Source organism: Sinocyclocheilus rhinocerous, unplaced genomic scaffold, assembly GCF_001515625.1.
Source record: "Sinocyclocheilus rhinocerous isolate Xijiao unplaced genomic scaffold, SAMN03320098_v1.1 scaffold447, whole genome shotgun sequence".
Taxonomy (NCBI): Eukaryota; Metazoa; Chordata; class Actinopteri; order Cypriniformes; family Cyprinidae; genus Sinocyclocheilus; species Sinocyclocheilus rhinocerous.
The window spans coordinates 195112-204123 of NW_015648653.1; positions in this window are offsets into that span (position 1 = coordinate 195112).

Below are 9012 nucleotides of genomic sequence, written 5' to 3' on the forward strand. Positions count from 1 at the left end.
TGGTTTGCTGAAAATGATAATAATAATAATAATCTATAAATAAAATTGTCTCCCTTATAATGGATTCTATCTTGTGTTTTTCAATCATGTTGGCACATTTTCTTAAACAGTCTTGGTTACACTTTATCTTAAGGTGACTTTTGGCGCTTTTCCACTGCATGGTACGGCACGGTACGGCTCGGGGCGGGTGACTTTTTGGGGGTTTTCCACTGGGTACAGTACCTGGTACCTGGTACTTTTTTTAGTACCACCTCAGTTGGGGTTCCAAGTGAAGCTTGATGGGGCGACACGGAATGAAAAAGTCATGGTAGTAGAGGCGGCGCAACTATAACGACATGTGAATAATCCCGCCCACTCTAAAGCGGTACGGAACTGCAGTGGAAACGCAAACCGTGCCAAGCCGAACCGTGCCATGCCGTACTGAGCCGTGCCAAGCCGAGTCGTACCACGCAGTGGAAAAGCGCCATTTGTTACAGTGTAATTACACAAATGAGTATTTAACTACATGTAGCCTATTTACTGTGATGAACGCTGGGGGATTTCTTTTTTTTGTTGGGCTTTGGCCCCACCTATATGAACCTTTTTGCAGCACGTTCTCTTCCGATTGACTGAATGTATGGATAATTGAACTCACCTGGAGGACATTTAAGGGAGAACAGGTGAGAGGAGAGCTCTCGGGCAGAGTGAACGTGACTGGCTTTTCGCGCTCAGGGGAAGATGGGGATGTACTGTGTTGCTCGAGACCATTAGGGTTTGTCTTCCTGTTTCAGATAAAATGACGTCAACACAGAGTAACGCTGCGTGTTTCTTAGCATTTCAGGGGACCTTTAAGTTAAATTAGAGGGATATTACACTGGTGGCAACGGTGGGATAAAAAAAAAAAAAAAAGATGGAGGAAGAGGGTATGTCTGTGTCACAATCAGGAGCAAATTCATCCGTTTCAAGTGGCGTTATGACAGCTGTTAACTCTAATGCAATTCCAGTTTCTCGCCCTCTTTTCATGCCGGAAACGTTTACTGGGGTAGGACGGGAATGGTCGGATTGGTCTGAGCAATTTGAGATGGGTGTAAATGGGTGGGATAATGAGCTCAAGTTAAAGTTTTTGTCTTTATTATTTTCTGGTCGAGCCAGATATATTTATGGTGGACTTCCTTATGAAGCAAAAAATAAGTATGCCCTTTTAAAAGATGCAATGGGTAAGTGTTTAGAGCCTTGTGAGAGTGCAGACTGGAATTGGGTGAGTTTTTCCTCCCGATGTCGGCTCCCTAACGAGAGTTTGGTAATGCATTAAGATGCTTGATTTATAAAGCCTACCCTTCTGCTGATGCTGCTATGCAAGATTTATTGGCTCGTGATCACTTTGTCGCACATGTAGGTAGTGGCGATATGCTTATACATTTGCGAAGTGCAAAATCTACCACTTTAGAAAGTGCCATTAATTTAGCAACTGAATTGGAGCTTATTCGGAATTTAGAACACACATATTGTTCAGATTCTAAAGTCTGTGGTTTGAGTGCTCAGAATTCATCTGATAACATGGTTGAAGTTTTACTGGGCATAGTGGAGGAGTTGCGTCAAGAAGTTAAGGCTTTACAAGTTTACAAGGAAGATCAGGCCCTTTCTTTCAGAACATGCAACACAACTCCTTGTTCAAGCTCTTGTTCTGTCCAGGCTGGACTATTGCAATGCTCTCTTGGCAGGTCTTCCAGCCACTTCTATCAAACCTCTACAATTAGATTGCAATTGGATTAAAATTAATCCAAAATGCCGCTGCAAGATTAATCTTTAATGAGCCGAAAAGAACGCACGTCACACCTCTGTTTATCAGTTTGCACTGACTACAAGTAGCTGCGCGCATTAAATTCAAGGCATTAATGTTTGCCTACAAAACCACCACTGGCTCTGCACACCTTTACCTAAATTCATTACTTCAGAGTTATGTACCCTCTAGAAGCTTGCGTTCTGCAAGTGAACGGCGTATTATTGTGCCATCTCAAAGAGGCACAAAATCACTTTCACAGACTTTTTCATTAAATGTTCCCTCCTGGTGGAATGACCTGCCCAAATCAATCCGAGCAGCTGAGTCCTTAACCATCTTCAAGAAACGACTAAAAACACACCTGTTCCACCTTTATTTGACCCTCTAACTCTAACACTTTCCATTCTATTTTAATTCTACTTTATCTATATTTATCTTTTTTTATTTTTTTTTAGATCAACAGATGTTGTCTTTATTTAAAAAAACAGCAAAAAACAAACACTAGCTTTCTATTTTTTCAATTCTATCTACTTGTTTTTCTTTGTTTGTGTGTGTATTTATATGTGTGTGTGTGTGTTGAGTGAGAGAGTGAGTGTGTGTGAAAGTGTGTGTGTGTGTGAGTGAGTGAGTGAGTGAGTGAGTGAGTGAGTGAGTGAGTGAGTGAGTGAGTGAGTGAGTGAGTGAGTGAGTGAGTGTGTGTGAAGGTGTATATATATATATTTATATACACCTTGCTACGTGTACTGCGTTAGGCTAACCGAGACTTGTCATTTGCACTTATATATATTGTTGCTCTTTTGTTAGTTTTGACTGCTTTTATTGTCCTCATTTGTAAGTCGCTTTGGATAAAAGCGTCTGCTAAATGACTAAATATAAATGTAAATGTACAAGTTACTGTAAAGGATATGCAGGCGAAGTATGTGCCAGCTCCTGAACGCACCACTCCCGTGACAAGTTCATCTGAGCCACAGGTCCGTTCTCGGACCGAAGCATGTTGGGAATGTGGTTGTACTAAACACTTACGTAGGAATTGCCCTTATTTGCAGGGAAACTAGAGGGGGCGGGCACAACAGTCCAAATGCCTGCCCCCACATCCGTGTCTGATAAATTGGCCTCAGTTTCTACAACTGTGCTGGAGTTTTTCTGACCGATAAAGTAGCTGGGTGTGAAACGTGTTTATTCATTGACACTAGCACACAGATTTCTATTGTACCCAAGCAGTTTTGGTTAAATGTAAGTAATGGGGGGTCCAGTTTAGATGGATATCAGGGTAAAGTAGCCATGGCGAATGGTGGGGAAATGTCAATCTTGGGTCGTTGGCAGACTGTATGCCAGTTTGATTCCTTGGCTGTGATCGTTGAGTTTTTGGTGGCTGATGTTACCCCCCAAGAATTACTGTTGGGTACAGATTTTCTCTCTAAATTTGGGGAAGTTATTGATTTGGGTGAAAAATGCTGCCGGTTAATGGTTAAGAAGCTCCCCCTGTTTAGTGAAGATGGTAGTGTACAACCTAAGGTAGTTCGGGTGCAGGCAGATATTATGATTCCCCCTCATACTGAAGCTATTGTACCTGGTAAAGTGGAAGGACTTCTTCCACAACATTACGAGGGTATGTTGGAGCCTTTTTCTATCATGCTTCCAACATGTGACGTTTTGGTAGCTTGAGTGGTTTGTAAGGTTGAGGAAGGGGTGGTGCCAGTGCGAGTTATCAATGTGTCAGAAGATAATTGTGTTTTAAAGCAAAACATGAAGATTGGTACTTTTTTCCCTAATGTGGAGGTAGGGGATAGTGCGTTGATCACCAAAGTGAATGAGCCAAGTTTCCTCCTTTCCTTTGACTGTGGACTATTTAGTGTCACATTTTGGGTTGAAGGAACGGGGGTTTGATTCTAGACAGACGCGGGCAATTGAGGAGTTATTACATCGTAATGCGTCTGTGTTCAGTAAAGGGGATACTGATCTGGGGAGAACTCATCTTGCTTTGCATAAGATAGATACTGGCTCTGCACAGCCTGTTAAATTGCCCCCTCGCCGTGTCCCTTTGCACCTCCAGCAGGAGGTTGCTGCACAGATAAAAGAGATGAAAGAAAATGGCATAATTCGTCCATCATGTAGTCTGTGGACAGCACCTGTATTTTTGGTTTTAAAAAAAAGATGGTAGTCTTCGTTTTTGCGTAGATTATCGTAAACTTAATGACGTTAAAAAGAAGGATGCGTATCCTCTTCTAAGGATTGACGATGCTCTTGATAGTTTAACAAATGCCTGTTGGTTCTCTACTTTAGACTTAAGCGAGTGGCTACTGGCAGGTGGAGGTTGGCCCGCAGGATAGACCCGCAGGAAGACTACATTCATTACTCGCCAGGGTTTATTTGAATTTAATGTTTTAAGTTTTGGGTTATGCAACTCTCCAAGTACTTTTCAGTGTCTGATGGATGTTGTTTTGGCTGATCTGCAGTGGACCACTTGTACCTTGATGATATAATTGTTTTTGGGCGAACCTTTCAAGAGCATCTTCAGAGATTGGATGAGGTCCTTTTTAAACTTCGTCATGCTAATCTTAAGGTTAAAACGTCTAAGTGTACCCTTTTTGCCTCCCAAGTGCAATACCTGGGCCATGTTATCTCTGCTGAGGGAGTGATGGCAGATCCATCTAAGGTAGAAGCAGTACGGGATTGGCCTACACCTAAAACCCAGACTGAGGTGAGGAGTTTTGTAGGTTTAGTCTCTTATTATAGAAGATTTATTAAAGGGTTTGCTGAGATTGCTCGCCCTCTTCATCAGCTCACCGAAAAGGGAAAAAGATTTTGTTGGGGGGAACAGTGTCAGGAGGCCTTTCAGCAATTAAAAGCAAGTCTGACTGTTGCTCCTGTTTTGGCCTATCCAGATCCTAAAAAGTCATTTATTTTAGACACTGATGCCAGTGATGTAGGAATTGGGGCTGTATTGTCTCAAGAGGATGGGGGTTTGGAGCGGGTGGTGGCATATGCTATTAGAGCTTTGACTAAACAAGAAAGGAAGTACGACACTACAAAGAAGGAGCTTCTTAGTGTGGTAACTTTTACAAAGCATTTTAAATATTACTTGCTCGGGAGGGAGTTTTTGCTGAGAACTGATCATAGTTCATTGCGTTGGCTGCATAATTTCAGTGGGTTGGAGGGGCAGTTGGCTCGCTGGGTGGAGCAACTGGCCAACTTCCAATATACAATTATTCATAGGCCGGGGAAGCAGCATGCCAATGCTGATGCCCTCTCAAGGCTCCCAGGATCTGGGGGTGGAGGCATTAGGGAGGGAGGTGATAATTTCCCTCAGTCTAAGGCGCAAGTGACAGTAGTTCGTGCAGTGAGTGAGGCTGAAGTAATGGGGGGTCCCAGAAGAGATATTCAGGAGAGCGAAGATGATTTGGTTAGGGCTCAGCGAGAGGACTCAAATATTCAGCTGCTGATTCAGTTGAAAATGGCTCAGGGGATAGCCATAGGGAAGCTGGACTTAACCCTGCTCTTGTTAAAGGGGTCATATGATGCGATTTCAAGTTTTCCTTTCTCTTTGGAGTGTTACAAGTGCACAACACTTCTGAGAGTGTTGTGCATTTTAACCGAATGAAGCCTTATGCTGCTTGTTCTGTTTCAGAGTCTATGGGGCAGGATAACCAAAATACCCCTGAGGACCAGACTGCTAAACGACATCCCGAGGTCCAAAGCCATGCAGAAGAGGAATATAAATTTGTATGGGGGTATCATCGACCTGCTGCTCCAGAGGCTGCCCAGATAAGGGAGAGGGCTGTTGCATCTAGTATCGAAAGAAATCAGAGATCAGAGAATCGGAGACCACCAGCTTGGACCAGGGATTATAATTTGATGTGACTCGAGGACGAATCCGGTCTACCCATGGGGAGGGGATAGTGTGATGAACGCTGGGGGATTTCTTTTTTTGGGGGGGCTTTGGCCCCGCCTATATGAACCTTTTTGCAGCACGTTCTCTTCCGATTGACTGAATGTATGGATAATTGAACTCACCTGGAGGACATTCAAGGGAGAACAGGTGAGAGGAGAGCTCTCGGCAGAGTGAACGTGACTGGCTTTTCGCACTCAGGGGAAGATGGGGACGCTTTGTGTTGCTCGAGACCATTAAGGTTTGTCCGGCAACGAAGATAGCTAGATAGATTGAATTTGTGTAGTTAGATAATGCTGGGGAGGGATTAGGAGTGCTGGCCATATGTTCCAGGAGCGTTTCAAAGAGACTGTATTGCTCAAAGAGGACTCATCAGTATTACAGACATTGTGATTCCCAAGGAGAAGTGTGCTGTGTACAAAGGACTAATTAATACCAGTGAGGTTGTGATTAATTGCCGTAACTGCGGGGTTGGAAATAAAGCGAAGAAGAGCGCATGCTTTCTTTGAAGATATCGATTCGGCATGGCTGATTCCTTTACCTAGACCCCGGGTTGGGGTCTTGTTTCCTGGAAACGGGGAAGTGTTTTACATTTTAAGTCTTTTCATGTGTTTGAGTGTATGTGTGAGTGTGTACGTTGTAGTTGTGAGTTTAAAAATTTATATGAACATAATTACTGTCTCCGTGTACGGGACTGGGGAGGCGCTGATCTTTTCACTTTTTAAATTGATTTGATGTTGTATCGAAAGGATCGATCCTCGCATAAAAATATTGATTCTAAAGTGCATTTATTTAACCATTAATTTTATTTATTTATCAAGAAATTCGGTGCATAAAATAAGCTTCTAAGTGGAAAAATAGACTATTTTAGCGAATAATTGTATTGGATAGAACCATTTCTCCTGCTCATCGGAACACACGCAAATGCTGAAAGACAGAACCAATCAATTACAGACAGCGTTCGCTGCTGACGCATGGCTCCCCAAAAGCATCAGAAGCAGGTGCACCTTTGTAACTTATCTACCCTTAAAGCATGCATTCTTGCATGGTACTAATATGCTCCCTTTTAGGGGTATAGTTGCACCTTTGAGGTTACTGCCCCAGTAAAGGGCTAAAATACAATTATAGTATATTTTATTTCTGACAGTGTAAACGAAAAAAGGCCTATAAAATGTTAAAAACATGGCTTTAAAATCTAATATTAAGTGAGTATAATTACTGATTATATTCTTTTAATAATTTAAAAGATCAGTTTAGGTTAGAGTTATCGGTATCGATATCGACGATACTGGGCTTGAAAATATCGGTATCGGATCGAAAATAAAATAAGAGGTATCGCCCATCCCTAAGTCTTAACATTCTCTAAACTCTAAACTAAGTGGAGTTGTCACATCTGTTTTATGGGACATCATAATTGCATGTCTGCACAATGTTGTAACTTGTCATCACACAGACATAACAGACATACTGGTCAAAATGTTTAGGTGTTTTTTTTAACACAGCAGTCACCCATGGAAATGTTTGTTACATACAAATACCATTTTGTCCTACTTTTTTATTTATTCATTTATTTATTTATTTGACACTGTCTGTTTTGTGTAGTTGAATGCTATTGTGTATAACACTGAGCTTTTCACATACAGATTTCAACAGCAGATTAAAAAAACAAAAAAAAGTCAATACTGTAGTACTGTCAGAGTCTGTTTCGTGTTTTGTGTGTGTTTTGCTCCCCATGTGTTTCATTGCCCATATTTGGCTCGTCCTTTTCCTGTTCCTATTATGTTTATTGATCTCAGGTGTTTCTTGTCTTCCCCTCGTCATGTCCTGTGTATTTAAAGTGTTTCGCGTTCCTAGTTTGCTGTCATATGCTTTCATTGTATATGTCAACCTCTCCTGCTACGTGTGTTTTCCTGGTTCCCTTGATGTGAATAAAGTCTCCTTGTTGATGTACTCCATGTCTCCTCGTTCCTCGCTCCATGCTCCCTCACAGTAGCGAACGTGACAGAATACTGGACCAGAAACAGTAAGCGTGTTTTGGTTTCGTTTTGAACAGTCTTTTGTTTTCCCGTTTTTTTCCCTCCCGCGGCCATGGAAATAGCCGCTCGTTTCATTTCCCTAGCCCGTAGAGATCTCCCCCTTGTCGAGTATGCCCAGGAGTTCTGCGGGCTTACCGCGGCGACGGCTTTAGATGACGCCACCATCAACTCTTTGTTCTGGCACGGGGCCAATTTACCATCGCCCCGTGGACCTCCCAGACACCACGGGACTACACTGGAGAAAAGGCATCCTCCGGTGTCTGGAGAGCGAGCCAGAACCAGCCCGCGCCGATGTCAAGCCCGCAGGCCGCGGCAGGCTTGGGAATGCCGCGGCCGGCGGGCTTGACATCGGTGTTGACATTCCTCAGTCAAGCCCGCCGGCCGCGGCTCTCTCCAGCCTGCCAGCCGTTCTGAAGTCAAGAACCTAAAGGGGAATCTAAGGAGGAGAAGACAGTTGGTTCTAGTCCCTAGGCTCGCTCCAGTGTCGGCTCCAGCCCCAGAGCTCGCTCCAGTGTCGGCTCCAGCCCCAGAGCCTGCTCCAGTGTCAGCTCCAGCCCCCGAATCCAGCCCAAAGAGGGCTCCTGTTCCTGAGTTTAGCCCACAGAGGGCTCCTGTCCCTGAGTTTAGCCCAGAGAGGGTCCCAGTTCCCGAGTTAAGCCCAGAGAGGGCTCCAGTTCCCGAGTCTAGCCCAGAGAGGGCTCCAGTCCCCGAGTCTAGCCCAGTGAGGGCTCCTGTCCCCGAGTTTAGCCCAGTGAGTGCCCCAGTCCCCGAGTTTAGCCCAGAGAGGACCCCAGTCCCCGAGTTTGGCCCAGAGAGGGCTCCAGTTCCCGAGTTTGGCCCAGAGAGGGCTCCAGTCCCCGAGTTTAGCCCAGAGAGGATTCCAGTCCCCGAGTCTAGCACAGAATGGGCTCCAGTCCCCATGTCCAGCCCAAGGAGGCCTCCAGTCCCCACGTCCAGCCCAAGGAGGGCTCCAGTCCCCACGTCAAGCCCAGGGAGGGCCACAGTTTCCGAGTTGGGCCTACAGAGGGCCTCTAAAGACTATATTCTCCCCAAGGATTTTTTTTTTTGTGTGTGTGTGTGTGTGGGGGGGGGAGATACAGTATGTTGACTGAAAGAAGTGCCTGAATTAAAGCATGACACGACATCCAAGAAGAACATTTTGTGAAGGCTGCTCTTTTACAGTTCATTTTCTAGGTGAAAAAAAAAAGCTTAAAGGGTTTGTTCACCCAAAAATAAAAATGAGGCTGTGTTTTACTCACCCCCGATGCATCCTAGGTGTATATGACTTTCTTCTTTCAGTCGAATCCAGTCGGAGTTATATTAAAAAT